General features: G+C 39.5%; 1 protein-coding gene across 5 annotated transcripts in view; it reads left to right on the forward strand.

Annotated features, from left to right (window-relative positions):
* Positions 1–19,944, forward strand: part of Bmpr1b (bone morphogenetic protein receptor type 1B) — a 304,001-nt gene that overhangs the window by 73,662 nt on the left and 210,395 nt on the right. The window lies entirely within an intron of this gene.

Here is a 19,944-nt window from a genome sequence, read left to right on the forward strand (position 1 = left end):
TGAGACTCATTTTTCCTTTTCATTTTTTTCTCTTAAAGTTTATTTTATTTTATTTTGGAAGCTAGGTTGCAAGGGTAAAGGGCAGAATACAAAGGGATGGGGAAATTATTGGGATGGAGATGCATGATGTGAAAAACACAAAGAATAAATAGAAAGTTTAAAAAAATGGGGCTGGAATGATAGCTCACTTGGTACTTGTTGCAAAGCATGATCTGAATTTGATCCTCAAAACACTCATGAAATGCTGGCATACGGCATATGCTCACAATCCTGGGGAAGGAGAGAGAGGTGGGTCATTCGGCTTGCTGTCTCAGCAACTCAGTGACCCAGGTTCAGTGAGAAACCCCGTTTCCCACACAGCATAATAAATAAGCTACATTATTGGAATAGAAAAGCATCTGTGCTTAACAATGAAATAATCAGAAAAAACTTATAACAGAGAGGCCTTACCTGATTGTTCTATATTGTATGTGTATATGAAAACATCATATCATACCCTATCAATAGTTACTATTTTCCATCTAAAATACAATAAAAATAGTATTTTGTTAGAGTTGCTGACATAGCTGCTCATGCTTTATGCCAAAAGATTGACATTCACTATGAAGAAAACCAAACCAAACCACTCATACTCAGGTAATAGGGGATAAAAATCAACACTTACTTAGTTAATATAAACTTTGATGTCTCTCTGCATCTGAAGAGTTGGGCTGGGGAAAATGAACCACCTAAGTCAGTGGTTCTCAATCTGTGGGCTGTGGCTCTTTCCCATGGGCTGCATGTCAGATATTACGTTACGATTCACAAAAGTTATGAAGTAGCATCAAAATACTTTTGTGGTTGGGGGTCACCACAGGTATTTACAATGACATTCACGACAGTAGCAAAATTACAGTTATGAAATGGCAGCGAAATAATTTTGTGGTTGGTGGTCCATGAGGAACTGTATTAAAAATTACATTGGGAAGGTTGAGAACCACTGATAAACGGATAGACCGATAGCATTACCTCAGGGGGTTCCATGAAGGAAATGCACTTTTCTTTACAAATGGATACTGTGGATATTTTAAATAGCTGTCATAGAGGTCTGTCTTTCTGAGGAACATCATGGGCTGCTGTTGTTACCTCACCTCTCTCTGCTGCGTGCATCTAGGAGCTGCACTTTCTAGAGAGCAGCCCACATCTGGCTGGCTGTACAGATGGAACATCTGTTTGCTGTGTCCTAGTAGGAAAAGGCCCAGGCAGGTATAGGGCTCTGGTAGGGACAGAGGACTGAGTGGTGGGCATTTTTGATTTAGGTGATCTTTTTTATTTGTGAGTGGCTTATGTAAGGAGAAATTTCCTTTGTATTCTAGAAGACAAACAAACTCTTTTACCTCCCAGATCCTGAGAACCTGATTTCATACCAAGTTACATTCCTGCTACAGTGTTCAAAGGGGATCTCTTTATCCAGGGCCGAGTGAATCAGGTTAAATCTTAATGCATGATGGTGGACAGAAAGTCTCCAAACAACTCAGGAACTATTAAAAGATATTTCAGAGTGGGAACTTGTCAGCCTGGAGATACAATGCAAGAGAAAAGTATTTTTAGGAATATTAGCAAAATAACTAGTATTCCCTCAAAAGCCGTTCAACACAGCAGGAGGGAGAAGGGGTGGGATCTGTGCGACTCGAACAGGATCCATGAATGGGAGAGTTCAAACCCTGTCACTGAAGGTCAGAGAAGATGGCCAGGAACATTGAGACCATGGCCTTCAGTCTTGTGTGTGTGTTGCGGTGGAGGGGAGGCAGCTGGGCAAAGAATTCACATTTTTTTAGTGGCATGAACACACTTGAGGTAGATTTCCAAGAGGAACCAGTAGATGAAAAGAATGAGCTAAATTAACTAATATTAAATGGAGAGAATGGTAATCCATATTGAGAAAGTGCAGCTTTATCTCTCCCTATAAATTAACTACTTAAAACAGACACTTGCATGTAATCACGGCTTTGAAAATACCTTTGAAAGGGAAATCTTATGAATATGTGTAGTTTCTGTGAGGCAAATTAATACTAAGCAAATGACAACATACTTTACATACATTCATTAAAAATACCTGTTAATTGTATGGTTTTAGATAATCTGGGTAATACTTTTTTTTAAGAAGACAGTGCTATACCCTAAATGAATAATTATGCCTATGTAATAATATGACTTGCAGAGTTTGGAAAGCATATTAAATTCTAAGACTTTTAAAATGGTTTTGTTAATATTGATAGATGTGAAACTGTCTTCCCAGTATAAGTGGTTCCTATGTGTTCAGACTGGATGCTAACGTTTGAAAAGGATGACATTAAGGAGTCAGGGAAGCTGTTTGCTACCTGACTTATCGTGACCTGCTTCCCCAGGCATTTATTATTTAAAAATACTATGAAATGGCAATACAGTAAGGACTCTGGAAAACCCTCAAAATGACATGTGGTCTCCTTGCTTTAACCTTGTTTTATACCTTTTCATATTCTAGAACACAGTTTTAGTAGAACAGATGGTTAGTATGGTACCAATATCTCCCAGATTTGATCAGTTGGAGAAACAATATGTTAACTGAAAAACATAGATAAGAATTGAAGTTCATTCACTAAATAATTTAGAATTGTCTCTGGATAGTGTTGATTACAGTGTATAACTTGAGTTTTCCAATGAAGAATTTTTAAAGAAGAATGCAGTAGTTCCATGAAACTATTGTAAATGTATGTATGGTTTGGAGGACTGCTGAAATCCGTGCTCTCTTTAGAGGATATAAACATGAGTGTCCTGTTATTGAACTCAATGTCACGAAGCTTTGCTGCTGCGGAATTGTGGGTCAGCTGTTAGTTTTAAAACAGGGTGTTATGCAGATCCACTCTTTGGCAGTAACACATGGAGTTAGTCCTGCTCAACTTCTTGTGAATGACAAACTCAAACTCACGAGCTCGAGACTGATTTGTCAAGAGTCACAGTCAAGTGACAACAGTTTCTGTTTGTTTCGCACTTGTCAAAGAAACACATGCACCTTTACTTCTCTGCATGGTCCCTCATCGTAGGAATGGGACTGCCTCGGCTAACACTGTAGAAGGCTGAGGGCTGTGGGGGTGTGTACACGTTTAACGGGGCTTTGCACCATCTTCACTTTCTTTGCTTTTTACTATATCGAAGTGATAGTGTAACCCTCTCTCAGTTTTTTGCTACGCCTTCCAGATCAATTTAAATTCTTCTAATTATTCACAGATGAGATTAAGTACAAAAGAGGGTTTTGTTCACGTTGTCTTTAAGTTTTCCATTTCTTTGGAGGTGACTGTCTTCTTTTTGCAGCTATGTTAATAGCTAAGCGTATCAGCACAGTTTACTGTTGCCGTAATTGCAGTGTTAATGAAAGAATATTAGACTACCAGGCAGATCTGGAAGTAATTTATATCTTTGCCTTTTAGAAGAATTTGAACTAAGGTCCCTTCAGACTAACAGCAGGTGAGATTGGAAGGTGAAAATTAAACTTCCAGAAGCTACTTATGCTATGAAGGGTTGACTGGTTTGCATATTGAAGTAGGGATTGTGTTATAATTAATAATTCCTTTAAAAGAATCTTTTTAGTATTAGAATATTCAAAATATTTTTTAATTTTTTTTAAAAATTTAAATGGAAGACCCCAGGCTCACATCATTAATACTCTCAAGGGCTTCTTAGGAGCTCAAGAAGCTGAAGGTTTGGGTTTGGTAATGTATCTAGATACATGTTTTTGTTTTGCCATTTGTAACATCTGAGATCCTATTTCCTGGCTTTAGTTTTCCCCCTTATTCAGATTCTGGAAAGAGACAAAAAAAAAAGTTTCTGTTAGTTAAAAAAAAATCTGGATGCAAAATAAGGTAGCAGCCCTATTAATTAAAGCTCTTTTCTTCTCTGGATTTTGGGGCAGTGTTTCAGAGACAGCTCCTCAGAGGAATGTGGCAGAAATGCTTGCTTCTCTTAGTCCAGCGAGAGGGTTTCACTGGGAGGTGGAATTTCAGATTGGATCACTGAGTTTTAATTAGTTACAGATGAAATTCACCAAAATGATTCTGATCACATTGAGAACGATTTGCCAGACTCCTGGAGACGCAGGGGGAAGCAGGCTTTTCACTGGAGTGCAAACGTTTTATCTTTGCAATCCTAACCTCATTACCCCTTTGCCATTGGTACACAATTAAGTAATTTGCTTACAATCATGCCAAATTAAAGAATATTTTACTTCTTACCTTCTGAATTTCACAGGCTTACACTGAGTTATAACTGCACACGGGTTCCTTTAAGGATGGCTTTGCCAGGGTGCCCTCTTGCTTTAAGAAATGCCCATCATCTTTGCACCACCTGGCTGGAGGGTTGGAGATCTGGCTTCAGAGCTGCCACAGTGCACTGATCAAAGCACATAATAAATCAAGAATTCAGGAGTTGCCCATCTGAGGATTCCAGCACTTTCTCTCTTGGACTGCTCTGAAAATAAGTAAGCTTGACAAGGTCTTCTGAGCTGATTGATGTCTTACCTGCTGAGCAATGTCAGGGGAAGGTTGTGTTACTCTGCTGTACACTTGGGGACATGGAGTAAGGCTGGTTTGTTTCTTCAGCGTCAAAGATTTTTTTCTCCCATTCTCTGTAGCTTGGTATATTCTTTTATTATCCTTTAAGGCCCATTTGCTACTTAAAAATATTTTTTTTAAAAAGGGATCTTTGAAATTACTTTACTCCATTAATTAAATAATTACTCTATTAATTTCTTTAATCCATTAATAAATATTGAGATTATTATACAGAAAATACTGATTTAAAAATGTTTAATTTACATGTCTTCTTTTTGTGCGTGCACGCATACGTGTATGCATGTTTGCATGTGTACCAGGGATTGTGGAAGCCTAAGGCCGATACTACATATCCTCTTTGATCACTCTTCCACATTATTCTTGGAGGCAAGGTCTCTGATTCGATCCCAGATCTCACCAACATTAGTGTGTTTAGCCCGCCTGCTCTAGGCTGGATCTCCTGTCTGTACCTTCCCAGGCTAAAGGCTAGAATTACAGGCGAGGTACCACACCCACCTACCATGAGTTTTCCTGCGTTTTGGGATCTGCAGTTTGGTCTTCTCCCCTGTGTTTTAAGTGTTGTCGTCATTGCCTTAGTGTCTCTGGCCTCATTACTGCTTTATAGTATAGAATCAAACTCTATGGCAGGGCAAACCTGGGGTGTCTTGACTCTAGGTATTCCTGCTGTCGTTCCATCTTTCAAGGAGTTCTTGGGCTGACTTTAAAGTTGGCATTTATACACCTCAGAATCTCATTTCCTTCAGTTTCTTTCCTACTCCTTCAGAGAGATGTTTGTGCCCCTTGCGCTGTTTTGGGAGATGGTAGTGATATGCAACCATGTTGCAGCTAAACAGGATTCAAACTCCAGTTCTATTCAGTGAATGTGAGTGGGAACAAATGGTTAAATCCTGCCATGTCTCTGCTTCTTGAAGTGTGCGATTAGGGTGATAACACAGTTTACTTTTCCGAGTGTCATGAGCCTCACATGCAGCATTTACGCCAAGTGCTCAGAGCAGTATTGGTGCCTGTGTAAACTCCCCTGTGAGGCTTGCAGGCTGTTGAGACCTGATACTGCCTATTTTCCCCAAGGGGTTTGCTGATCTGGTAAATGTTTGTGTTTCTGTTCTGCCTAGTTATAGACTGTCCCTCGGTATACATTCCTGTACTCTACAGTGAGTTCCTAGAACACACTGTACTCTGCTTCAGCTGCCAGTCTCTTTATGAGAGTCCAGGCTGAGTCTCCTCGCTCACCCTTTTCTTCTTATCAAAGGAAAGCCGTGGTATTCGGTCACTTTATACTACCTAGCTAACCATTCTTTATCACAGAACTAAGGGAAAGATGTGCAAGAAACAGGCTGACTGTAAAGTTACACTTGCTGCTAATTAATTTTCTCCAAAAAAGAAGTTTATGAGTGAGAGGGTGATACAGGTCAGAACAGAATTGTTCCACCTATAATTAAAAGATTACAAACTTTCAGAGGCAGTGTCACATTGGGTATTCCCTGATCACTGAATAGAAATGGGATCAATCTAAAGTCAAACTGTATCTAGGTGGCGCATGATATGTACTGACTTGTTTTTAAGTTTATTCAGCAGGAAACTGTCCTTTTCAATGGGAGTAATAATGGCTGGAATTGCACAGTACTTAATATAATCCAAGCAGGCCCTGCTTACCAATGCATAATCTTGATTGGAAGGCCTTAGTAGAGTGGGAAAAGGGATTATAAGAGTTTGGGAAGCTCCTCTCTTGTGGCTCCCTCTTGGAGAGGCAGCTTCGATCTCTCTCCTCTCTCTCCTCTCTCTCTCTCTCTCTCTCTCTCTCTCTCTCTCTCTCTCTCTCCCTCCCTCCCTCCCTCTCTCTCCCTCTCTCTCTGACTCTCTGTTCTTCTCCCCTTCTCCCTTCCCTTCCATAACCACTAAATAAATATCCAACTTCAAAAAAAAAGTTTGGGAAGCTCAAATATAATTGTGGAAGTGCTTTTCTTTTTTAATGATTTTAATTTTTAGAGTTTGTACTTGATATATGAGTGCTTCTGCAGTGTTCTGCAGACCCTGTGTGGATCATGAGGACACTAGTTAGGGGTGCTCAGATATGACCCTGGCAGCTCAGAGAGGTTAGAACAGAAATGGAAGCTTGTTCTAGGCTCAAGGTCTCTGTGAGCCCTCCAGGCTGTTCCGAGTAAAAGGTGGACAAAATCATGGCTCTCTGTGTTTAGCTGGCAGTTGCGCTTTGGTTTCTAATTTTGGTTGCATATTTTTCTCTAATGTTTCATTTTGACACCGTATGTTTTAGAAAGGACTTTTCTTGTGGATAACATTTTATGATATGCCTTTTCCTAAGTTCTAGGCGACAATGTGGCTGTGTTTTATTTACTTGAATCATTTGTGATGGGAACCAGACTCAAAACTATTCAGAAATAGTGTTAATTATACAAATAGAAGAGGCGCATATCTTCTTGATTCATCTGTGTGTTTCAAGAGTTGCTCCTGGGTTTATTCCTCAAACCGTATATAAATAATCACATCATATTCTAATGCAGTACATTTTTTTTAATTAAATATAGCTTCATACAGGTCTGTATGGCTTACTACTAAAACTGCATGAGTAACTAGTGTCTGGTCGTGAGATTAAAGGCAATGGAAGACCGAATGTAACACACATGGTAAAATAAATACTTATTTCTTTAATAACTAGAGTTTAGATTTTGTAGGCTTTAGTGATTTCTCATTGGTATTTACAGAACAAAATGAAAAAAAAAAGGATGCCCCTCAAGGCTGTAATCCCAGCTGTCAGGATTTTTAATAAAAAGGATTTGGGGACTCTGAAGGCAGAGAAGTGGTGTGGTCTGTAGCTTGAGCACCCACTACTGTGAACTGCTGCGCTCTAGTCTTCAAAGACCGAGCCTAAGCTGGGCGCCAGTGGATCTTAACCACTCAGATTTTTGTATGTCTCCCATGGCAAATGGTGTGATTGTTGGCACGAGGAGGGACGGCAGGCTAAAGATCAGGACAAAAACTTCCACTCCAAGTATTAAGCAGTCAGTACCTATGTAATGTTCGTAGGACTGAAGTGGGGGAGGGCAGAACTAACAGAGGACGTTGAGCTTAGCTAGAGTGTCAAGGTGACCTGAATCCCATGGTTAGGATGTTTGCCGTTTTTCTATTTTTTTTTAATAAATATCTCCTTTGATAAGGTCCAGTGCTATATGAAGGGCCTTGGAATTTGTATTTATGGAGGTCATTTTCTAGGACTTTATGAGTGGAGATTAATGTGACTTAACATAGGTCATCACGGCTGATAAAGGGTAAAGCTCAAGGTGCCTGCTGGGTGTGGAACTATTAGGTTTGGAGGCTGAAAGTCAACAAAGTGGCAGACTCATATTTGCTTTTCAGTTAGGTTTAATCAGATTTCAGAGGGCAAACAAGGCCTGCATGGAGGATATCTCCAACCCGTTCTTTTCTGTAAGAGATAAATGCATCATACACATGGGTAGAAGGTTTTGGTGTTTAGAGGTAGATAGCTTCTTTTATACTTTCAAATGTCCATTAAAATGCAGTCATTTTTCGATTATTTTCACTTTCAAACTTTATGGACTTACTCTAGATTAATTAAGAAAAGGAACAAATTTAGCTATTTGTTAAAAAAATGAATGCAATGCTATAGTACAGAGGCCTGAATGGGAACTTGTTCCTTGTATTTTCTGTTGAAGAGACTTCAGTTACCTTCAAGGAGAGGTGGACAATGCCAGTCCAGTTTCCTTGTCTTTTTTATTTATTCCCCCATTGGGAATACGCACTATATGATAGACTATTGCAAACCTTTAGGGGCAGTCACAGAGTTGGGTAATTGTCTTATTAAGCATGTGGTTCTTTTTTTTTCTGATTTCTGTTAGCAGTCTTGAAATGCTTACTATGATTTTAAAGGACTATTTGTTGGATACATCACATTACTACCTATATCCTCAATTTCTCTACACTAGCATTTCCAAGTCTATTTTCAGAGGATAGACATTTCCTTCTCTAACTAGGAAGATGTGGGCTATGAGCCTTCTGACTGCAGAAGGAGTCCCTGAATTCTCATGTATTCTCATGCCTTCCTGTCTTCTAAGGCTGGGTAAGGTCCACCTTACTTGGATCATACTTAGCATTCAGTCATGCCTCTTTTCACCCTGTCTTCAGAATTCCTCACCCCTCCCTTGTTTTTTTTTTTTTTTTTTTTTGCTGACTCCTTGAAAAATATCTCTGTTAGCAAAATCGTTTCCTGGCCCAATATCAGCCTTTAGATAGACTTGTTCCAAGGTCTTCTGAAAAACAAACAACTACCCTAGCTTCTGTTCCCTGCTGTTGTTCTTTGTTTATGTCACTGTGGTGTGCCTAGAAATGCTCTCATCATTTAGTACTGACAATCGACTTGCCCAGTCTTTTGGACACTTGATTCAGGCCCCATATCACTGAATTCTGGAGGATCCCCTTAGTGAAAACAGAATAAGTATTATTTAAATGAATGACATTTTCTACTTGCATGATTTTTGTTATGGTTTTTCTTATCTCTTGGCTCTTTAATTGCCTTTTATAAAACTCTTAAATTTTTGTTATCTGAAGCTCTGAGGATCCCTTTGTCACTCCAGCAGGATTGACTCCTCTACGGGTAGACAGATACCACTTTTGACTTTAAAAGACATGTATGTGGCAGGTTTCTCATCTGAAGTCTTGATGCTTATGAAAAGGCTTATGTGTTCTTGTGTGTTTCCCACCTGTTTGCATCCAATTTTAAACTTCTCATCAGTTACATATAAAACTTGGTCCTTTTATCCTATTAATTTTGAGTGATGTTTACATTTTGACATTCCAAGGTACAGAGATATTTTATTGAAATAGAAATCTCAGAATGATGACTGGTTCTAAATCCTTCATTTATTTTATTACATCTAAGAGCTTTAGTTTTATACTGCTTTGATTTTTATCTGAAACAGCCTTAGTTTACTCTCTCTGCCTCTCTAGGTTTGTCTGTCTTTGCTTTTTAATTTTTTCCTTTTCCCCATTTCAATTTATTTAACCTGGTAGAAGCATATATATCTTCACTGGGATATATATTTTTCCCCTAGGGCAAATTGAAAAGCACTGGTCTGTGAACCCTTGAGGGAATGTAAGTCTCTCAAACTTTCAAACCGTAATCAACACATTGTTCAATAAGGGTTTACTGTTTAGGTCTGATTGTATTACTAAATACTATGTTTAGCTACATATATGAGTTAAAGTTTATTCCTTTACTCAATAGAAAGGAGTACTGTTATAGTTGGTTGTGGGAAGAATCAATGGAATCATACACCCTTGGTTAGGGTCAAGAGATCTCTCCTGTGTTCAGTGTTGCAGGATGAGAAGGCATGGGCATTGGGAGGAGCCATGGAAAGCAGAGGGGAGGCAGAAGCCAGTGCTTGGCACAGTGAGATGAAGCAGAGTGAAGGAATCATTGACTCATGAAATAACCGTTTGACTTCTTGTTTATTGAAGGTGTTTCACAGGAGGATGGTGGGTATTTTATCTTAATTCCCACCCTGGTGGGTTGTGTGAGAGGCTTATAGATAGATGGATTTTAATTCTCCTGCCCACGATCATGGTGTTGTCTCTGCAGTTCCACCATTCAGAAGGGGTGTCTTAGACATCCATGACAATGAATAAGTCAAAGATTGTCTCTTAGCTTCTCTAAGATACCTTTTGCAAAACAAAATCCACCAATCTTTCTAATTTCTCATTACCTCTTACCCATGCTAGAAAGTCAATGATATTTGGATTCTCTTGCTAGATAATTTTAAAATTTTATTTACTCTTTAAGATACAAGATGAAATCTCTGAGTGTTTTTAGCTCTTTGAATTCTCTTTCCCACATATTAGATGAAAACAATTTTACACTTATTTGTCCAATCACTTTTAAAATTTAGATTACTAAATTTTACAAGAAGAAATTTTATAATTTCTTATAAAGAAGTCAGATCCCCCCCTCTGTGATGCTAAAATTTCATTCAGACCATACATTGTATTACTATTCTCTTTTCTTTGAGGTCCTTCTCAGACAGTGAAATATAGACTCTCGAGTGCACATAGCCAGAGTTTTAATCTGAGCTCTTTTGTCTAGATGTGTCCATTTGGATGACATGATCTTCAACCTTCAGTTTCCTTGTGAGCTTTAGGTTTTATTTATTTTGCCTAAGTTTGGTGGAATTAGAAGTATGTGCCATCCATGACAGTCGGACATTATGAGTTGAAGTGTACTTGTGTGTACATATGCTTTTCATAGGAACATTTCAATTTGTTACCTTCCCTGAGATCATCCAGACACTTAAGAGTTCAGACGTTATGAACGATACCAGATAGATGTGCACATATCTTTTCTGTGCATGTGTAGCCAAGCAGCTTTCAGAGGCGGAAGAACCACCACCTCCTAGGCAGCCTGATTAGTGTTTGTGTACAGTGCAACAAGAACCTTTTGGATTTAGTCAGTCAATAGTTCTTTCAAGGGCTACTTAACAAGGTTTATGGGGCTGAAAATGTATGTAATCTATAGGATTAAATGCTTACATTAGAGAGGTGATAAAGAAATATCGGCATTAAGGAAAATAAATTTATCTTGGTGTCTTAAACTGCCCTTGCATTTCTGCTTTTACAAACTATGATCTATCTGAACCAAACTTTGCTCTTAAACTGTATTTGGGTGACAATTCACAACACATAGGCTATAGCAGTGGAACTTGGTGTCGTTTTGGTTTGTTTTATGATATTTCCTGCATTCTCCTTGCCATGTGATCTTGAGAAGCCGCTTTGGGCCCTCTCAGGTCACTCCAGCCGCACGGTAGTTCTTCACCTCTATGTCTGTGGAGTGTCTTGTTGGTGAATCTGTATATTCCTTTTCTCTCTATTTCAGGCCAAGAACTATTGTAACACTTCAATAGAAAGGCTTCTATATTTTTAATGTTTTCAGAGCATGCACTGTATTGGTTATGCTCTTGTTGTGTGATTGTGAGAGGGGTGCTGCCATCGTAGACCTTGTCAGCTTTGAGTTTTCTGTTTAAGTCTCAGATCGGTGCTTTCCTATCAGTGTCCTGTTCATCTTCTGAGTCTTTTTAGCTCCTTTCACCATGTTGGGGAAATGAGGATGAGGAATGATGGACACGGGGTAGTTTTCCATCCTTTGCTTGAGTATAGTGGATTCAGGCTGAAAGCTTGGCTACAATGAGGCTTCTCCATTTTTTAAAATGTGGTTGATGCCCAGCATAGTGGCTTCTATTAGCAACAACAAGTTCCAGTTGCCCCAGCATTGTTGAAAGTCTCACTTTGACTTCTGGCCTTGGTTGAGAAGCTAAAATGATATGAAGGAAGATAATACTAGGTAATGTTTGGGATTTCCAATAGCTCCGTGAGGTTTATAGTAAACCCTTGAGAGTCATTCTGGAACTGTGGTGTTTGAGGCAGCCTCAGGTGAGAAGCCGGACTGCCTGGGGTCTCAAGTACTGTTTGTAACTGTAGGATTCAGACACAGGTCTTATTTTCTCTTTGGTGAGAGGAATTCTGCCATGTGTTCCACGCATATCACCTTGCTTAGTCCTTATAGCAAAGGTGCATTAGGTACCATTCCATTTTACAGAAGACTGACCCAAGGCTAAGATCAGTTCAACAGCTTGCTCACGCTCTTCCAAGCAGTAGTTGCAACTACAGTTGTATCCAGGGTTTGTTAGCCGCAAAGACTTGGCTCTTCACTGCTCTGGGCTTTTGCTATGTGCCAAGTGCTGTGTGCTCATGACAAGACGGAAGAGATGAATGTGTACATCCTTTGTATAGTGGGCTATTATTGCTCTTGATATGGTAAAAATATGTCCTGGAGCTTGGGACTGTTATTAATCCTTTTATGTTAGGATCGATATTTGCTTCATAATTTTTTATATAAATACTTTATACATTCAGTATTGTTCATATTTCATCAAAGTCATGCTTCTTGATTTATAAAATGTTATTTTAATTTTCAAGTCTTAACCCAGAGGGGGAAAAATCTATACTCTGCCCTCCCCTATAATGTCATTAATTTTTGTTTGAAAAATAAAGAACATAGTAAATTGACCAGGATCTCTTTGCAGATTTTCTGGACTCTAGAGTCCAATAATTATAATTATATAAAGGAGAGTAGGGTCTTTAAGATTCTAAAGTGACTTTAAAGGGTTAATAGAATGTTGACACACATAGAGGAGGATTGATTGCTTCAGTGAGGGTGTTGAATGGCGCTGGGGACAGTGATGGATGCCTATAATTCCGGCATTTGGGAGACAGGCAGGAGGGTGAGGATTTATGGTTGTTCTTGGGGCTATAAAGAAAGTTCTAGGCTAGCCTGGGCTAGGTGAGGCCCTGCTTCGGAAAGAAAAAGATATTTGGAATGGTCAAAAAGAAGTCATAAGCCTAGTTTACCTCCTTTGTGTGCTGGTTATTTTGAAAGCGAGCATATTGCTAAAATACTTAACCAACTTGTTTAATGTGTGTGCATTGCTGAAATACCCCAAAGCCTGATTTTAAAATGCTTGGAAAATTTTTAAATTGCAAGAGGAAAATAAATGAGCACTTACTCATGTTGTAACACTTTTCTGTAATTTACCTCAATTTCTGAGGTGGTCCTCTGGTACCTTTTTTTTTTTTTTTGAGTTAGGAAGAGATTTTAAGGGCTCATGATCCCCAGTAATTTGTTTAATTGTCTTAATGCTATCTTTATAATGATTTTAAGCTGTGGCTTTCTGTGAGCCAGTGCCCAGGTCTGGGTAATTGACATCCTGGCAGTGAGGTCTGTTTTCTTTTACTGGCTGGTGGCAGCCTCTGTGACCTCACAGGGTAGTTTTATAATATTTCAGCTTCTCTTAGCATTGCTGGGGAAGGCCTACAATGTGGCTTGGGGTTTCAGAAGTGGTAACTTAGGTATAAAAGAGAGTGTGAACCTTTGGAGACATAGCTCTGAAATACAAACAGTACTCTAAACCTAGGAACAATAGTATGAAATTTCTTTATCAGTTTCATCAAGAGCTAGTTGCTGATATTTGTTTGAAATATAAAATTTCAGATTCTGCCTTTATTTTCAAAGTATGTGAATATGTTAATTTTTATAGATGAGAAATCTGAATTTTTCTTTCATCTTTCATAAATGGCATATATAAATAGAATCTATTTTGGGGGATGCGTAAGAAAACATAAACCAATGAAAGGTAACCATCATTCATATAAAAAACAGCTACGTGTATAATGCACCCTGTGAGTGTTAATGTGAGCCTCAGGTGTACTTAGGCACAATCTGCTCAGAGACTTCTAAACAGGAAAATTCACTGGGGTGTAGTTCACACGTAGCACAAGTGGATATGGGGTTTGGAAAGGTATCAAGGTCTCCAGTTAAGAGAGGCGGTTTCTCAGGAAATTCGGGATCAACTTACCCCTGGACCCAGCAATACCACTCTTGGGAATATACCCAAGAGAGGCCTTATCATACAACAAAAATATATGCTCTACTATGTTCATAGCAGCATTGTTTGTAATAGCCAGAACCTGGAAACAACCTAGCTGCCCTTCAATGGAAGAATGGATGGAATATATACATATTAGAGTACTACTCAGCAGTAAAAAACAAGGGCTTCTTGAATTTTGCATGCAAATGGATGGAAATAGAAAACACTATCCTGAGTGAGGTAAGCCAGACCCAAAAAGAGGAGCATGGGACGTACTCACTCATATTTGGTTTCTAGCCATAAACAAAGGACATTGAGCCTATAGTTAGTGATCCTAGAGAAGCTAAATAAGGAGAACCCAAAGAAAAACATATAAGCATCCTCCTGAATATTAACCTTCATCAGGCGATGAAAGGAAACAGAGACAGAGACCCACACTGGAGCACCGGACTGAAATCTCAAGGTCCAAATCAGGAGCAGAAGGAGAGAGAGCACGAGCAAGGAACTCAGGACCACAAGGGGTGCACCCCCACACTGAGACAATGGGGATGTTCTACTGGGAACTCACCAATGCCAGCTGGCCTGGGTCTGAAAAAGCCTGGGATATAACCGGACTCGCTGAACATAGCAATGAGGACTAATGAGAACTCAAGAACAATGGCAATGGGTTTCTGATCCTACTGCACGTACTGGCTTTGGGGGAACCTAGGCAGTTTGGATGCTCACCTTACTAGAACTGGATGGAGGTGGGGGTTCCTTGGACTTCCCACAGGGCTGGGAACCCTGATTGCTCTTCAGGCTGAGGAGGGAGGGTGACTTGATTGGGGGAGGGGGAGGGAAATGGGAGGCGGTGGCGGGGAAGAGACAGAAATCTTTAATAAATAAATAAATTTAAAAAAAAAGAATCCAGATCATGGGGTTGTCTGTGGGCGTCCCCCAGACCACATCGTATGTACCTGGCACATTGAATTCTCCACCTGAATTCTTCCCACATTGGTTCTGATTTCCAGGGTCAGTGCTGAGTGATCTGTTAGCAGACACCCCAGTTTCTTCCCTCATTTCGCACTTACAGTCAGGGCTCTGTGTTCAGCTACTTGGAGACTCTCCCTTAAGGACTGACTGACCACCTTATACAGTGAAAGCTCCACATCCCTTCTGGCTCCACCTGGGCTGTTCAGTTCTCTGTTAGCTGCAGGTTTCTTGTGTGCAGCTGACATTTTAGTTGAATTTTCTACTTAGGTTCTCTACTCTCCTTTGTCTACATCTTATTCCCATGTCAAGGTTATGCATGCTTGTCTTGACGCTTCCTGCATATAGCTCATTGCTTATGCCTTGTTGGCGATAGAATATGGAAAGAGCCATTGGCTGATATTTACCATCACAACCACTTTTTTGATTATGCTTTAGAGTATTAGCACTATTCACACTGCTGTGCAATGCCTCCTCTTGCACACCTGAAACTATTATACCACTGCTCCCAATCCCAGCACTGCTTCTGACAATCTCTTTTCTCTCTTCTTATATGTTTAACTACTTAGATACCCACTATTTATCTTTTGGGGATGGGCTTATTTCATCATCATAATGTTCTCAAGGTCCAAGTGGTAACATGAAATAAGCTTTTCCTTCTTTTTAAAGACTGAGTAGTATTCATCCTTTGTATATACCACATTTTGTTTGTGAACACTTGAGTGGATATTTGGGTTGCTTCCACACCTTGACTATTTTGGATAGTATTGCCATTGCTATGATGGGGCATTGTATAAATATTTCTTTGTGATCATTCTTTAAATTTTTGGACATTTTTTTTCTTTTTGGTTTTTTGAGACAGGGTTTCTCTGTGTAACAGTCCTAGCTGTCCTGGAACTAGCTCTTATTGACCAGGGTGACCTCGAACTCAGAGATCCTGCCTTCCGAATTCTGGGATTAAAGGTGTGCAACACCATTGCCCAACTTGGACATTTTTTTATGCCTAGGATAAATATTCAAAAGCTAAATGACCTGATAATTCTATTATTGACTTCTTGAGGAATCGCCATCTTCTTTTCTATACTGACTGTATCATTTTGGACTTCTCCCAAGAGTGCACATGTGTTTTAATTTTTCTGTATTTCCTATCTCCTGCCAGCAATCAAACTAAAAGGCTTGCAATGCTAAATTTACACTCTTTCCCTGAACTCTACCTCAGCATCCCAGAATTTGATAGTGGACATTGTAACTAGATATGAGGTGATATCTCATAGCTTTGTATTGCACTAATAGTTAGCATTTTCTACCATTATGACAAGATGTTACTACTAACTAGCTTATAAAAAGAAAATGTCTGCCTCACAGTCTTACATATTTGTACACGTGTTCAACTGGCTCCTTTACTTCAGTTTTTCAGAAATGCAGCGCATCATGGTGGCACACATGGCAGAAGCAAACCACAAGTACCATAAGTTAGGGGTGAAGAGACAAGTGGGGTGTAGCGTGAATTCTAATTTGTATTAATAACAAAAACTCACGCCTTTAATCCCAGCACTTGGGAGGCAGAGGCAGGCGGATCAATGTGAGTTTGAGACCTACCTGGTCTACAAAGGCTACTTCCACGATAGGCTCCAAAGCTACAGAGAAAGCCTGTCTTGGAAAAAAAAATATTGAAGAAACCTCAGACTCAGCTATCTGTGGGTAAAAGCTGAAGGAATAACAGAAGAGTACCATCATGGAGACCAAATCTCCATTCTGTGCCTTTGGAGAACATCTGTGATTCAACTTTCATGAGTTAGAGACATGGGTCATGGTCTTACAATACTGCTGGCCATTTTTGCTTCCTCTTTGCAGCAAAAGATATTGGTGTTCTTTACCCATTTCTTTAAATCAAGTGTTTCATTGATGTTAGTAGTCTCATTTCTGTTTTTGCCTCTTTAAAAAAGCCATTCCCAAATTTTTTATCATAACTCTTCTTTCCTGAGCCTTTTCCTGGCTTCTTAGAGCCTTCAGTTTAGAGTTAGAACTTTGATCCAGTGATTTTTGTGTTTACAGATGGTGTTAGGTGAGAGTCTAGCTTCTTTATTTTGTTAGGTTTTTTTTTTTTTGAAAATTCATAATTTTGCTAGGTAGTGGAGGCACATGCCTTTTAATCCAAGCAGCAGGGAAGTAGAGGTAAGGGAATTTCTGAGTTTAAGGTAGCTTGGTCTACAGAAAATGTTCCAGGACATCCAGAGCAACACAGAGAAACCCTGTTTTTGTTTTTGTTGTTGTTGTTTGTTTTAAATCTATAATGTAGCCTTTGTAAAAAAAAAAGTCAGCATATTCAGCGTGGTCTATCACTCTAACGAAGGAGAAATTTTTCATATTCAAACATAATTCATAATTTAACATTGGAGTTTCTGATAAAAGAGCCAGGTGTGCACTTGATCTTCAAAGTCTGTGCACACAGTGCATCTCATCAAGAAGTTATTTGAATTCTTTTATAAAATTCCTAAAAGTGCATCAGCGTGCTGCCCACTAGACACTTCCTCTCATGGTGTGATCTACAGATTCTTCCACAATCTCTCCCTTGTCATACTGTTAGTCCCTGAGTTATGAACTACTCTGAACTTCTCTCTCTCTCTCTCTCTCTCTCTCTCTCTCTCTCTCTCTCTCTCTCCCTCCCTCCCTCCCTCCCTCCCTCCCTCCCTCCCTTCCTTCTTTTCTTTTTTTTGGTTGTGAGCCTAGTCTTCTTTCTTTAAATTTAAATTTAACTTAAAAAAACATTTTTTTTCTTATTTTACGTACCAACCCCAGTTCCCACTTTCTACCCTCCTCCTGCTCCCTCTACCATCCTCTCCTTAGAAAGGGTAAGGCTTCCCATGGGGAGTCAACAAAGTCTAATACATCTCTTTGAGGCAGAATAAAGCCCCCTTCCAATGTCTAGGCTGAGCAAGGTATTCCTCCAGAAAGAATGGGCTTCAGAAAGCCAGTAAAAGCAGTAGTGATAAATCCTGGTCCCACTGCCAGTGGCCCTACAGACTACTTCAGCCATACAACTGTCACCGGCATTCAGAGGGCCTCCTTTGGTCCTATGTTGGTTCCCCTGCTGTCCAGAGCAGCTCACAGTCCAGAGTCTGTGAGCTCCCACTAGCTTAGTTCAGCTGTTTCAGTGGGTATCCTCACCATGGTCTTGACTCCTTTGTTCACATTATAGCTCCTCCCTCTCTTCCACTGGACTCTGGGAGCTTGGCCCAGTGCTCTGTTGTGAACTATTCTTTTGCTGGGTTGAGTAAAATTTGTTAGTAAATTTTCATCTCTGAAATCTGAGAGCTGTCATGGCAACAAATTGAGTCACCTGCAAAGACTCATGGGGTGAAGCACTCAGCCTTCACCATAACAGTACCATTGTATCAACCCTGCTGTGCTTAATTTTACTTTAGTTTTTTTTCCCTGGAGTATAAAACTTCTGTTCTGTAGGGAGTTTAAGTCTATGAGATGATGTCTGGAGAAGACCCATGGTCCTGCTCTAAACTGTATCTCACATCCCTCCGTTTAGGAAGGATACGTTTTCTGTTTTTTTTTTTTTTGAGAAGTGTGTATAAAACCTTGCATTGTTATATATGTCATATGTGTGATGACTCCACGTTTTTCACACACTTAATATATATGTAATTTATTGTATAAAATATATATACTAATATATATATTTGTGATTTTTGAGAGTCATGTATTATCCTCATTAGATAGGTTTTGAAAGGATACCAAGTAAAAATCACTATCTTGCTTGAAAAATCTTACCTAACAATATTTGTGCATGTATGTTTGCATGTATGCGGAAGTATAGACCACTGGTGAGAATCAGCTCTCTTCTTTTATCACGTGGTACCCAGGGTTCAAACTCTGAGAGCCAGTCATGACAGCAAGCTCCTTTACACACTGAGCTATCTTTCTGGTCCGATATTCTGCCTTTTTGAAAGGTAAAATTTTCTACTTCCCCATTTACAAGGCTGGATCTTCTGTTCAGAATGAAAATTCTTCACATAGAGTGGATGCTGAGTTTTTATATTTTCTGTAAGGAAATAAAATGTTGTTTATAAACCATAGTTTAAAATTTCTTAATACACACTGTACTAATACTGCCTGTAACATCAAGGTCTCACTGAATGTTAGGGCCATTTCAATATATTACATTGTTTTAAGAGGAGGGCAACAAACCATTGAGGAGAGTCAATAACTCATCTAGGGTGGGATGGGATACAGTTATCGATGCACTGATTCTCAATTTTTTGATTATTCTTAATTAGTCACTATACATCAAGTTGATGCTCTCAGTGAAACACAGTCTCATGGTAGCATCAGGCAGATTGCCATGTAAGGATGTATCAATATGATTGTCTTGCAGAGTACTTTAGCTTATGGTAGTTATACTGCGTATTAAGAAATCTCATACATGGTGTTGTTGATGGTGGCGGTGGCGGTGGTGGTGGTGGTGTGTGTGTGCGCGTGTGTGCACATGCATGTAAAGGTCATCAGATATTCTGTTCTATTATGCCCCGCTTTAGTCCCTTGAGACCAATTGGCTGAATTTGGAGCTTACCCTTTGTAGACTAGGCTGGCCTGCCCACAAGCCCCAGAAATCCTATCTCCTTGCTCACCATCTCCTTGTTCCAACTGTGGGGTTACGGATACCCACAGCCATGCTTAGTGTTTAAGGGTACTAGGGATCCTAATTCATGCCTTCATATGGTAAGCCTTCCTACCCATCGAGCCAACTTCACGTGAATGACCCTTAAAACTTGTAATTTGCTTTATCTCACAGCACCAAATAAAATAAATCATCTAATTTCGTATTTGATGTCAAAGTCTAGACCATTGTTTGTGAGCCATTGAAATGCTATATAGTGTTGTGATTCAAAGTTATTCCTCTGTTTTTGGTTAAAGACAGTTGTATCTGACAA

The sequence above is a fragment of the Microtus pennsylvanicus genome, chromosome 7, assembly GCF_037038515.1.
Source record: "Microtus pennsylvanicus isolate mMicPen1 chromosome 7, mMicPen1.hap1, whole genome shotgun sequence".
NCBI classification, from domain to species: Eukaryota; Metazoa; Chordata; class Mammalia; order Rodentia; family Cricetidae; genus Microtus; species Microtus pennsylvanicus.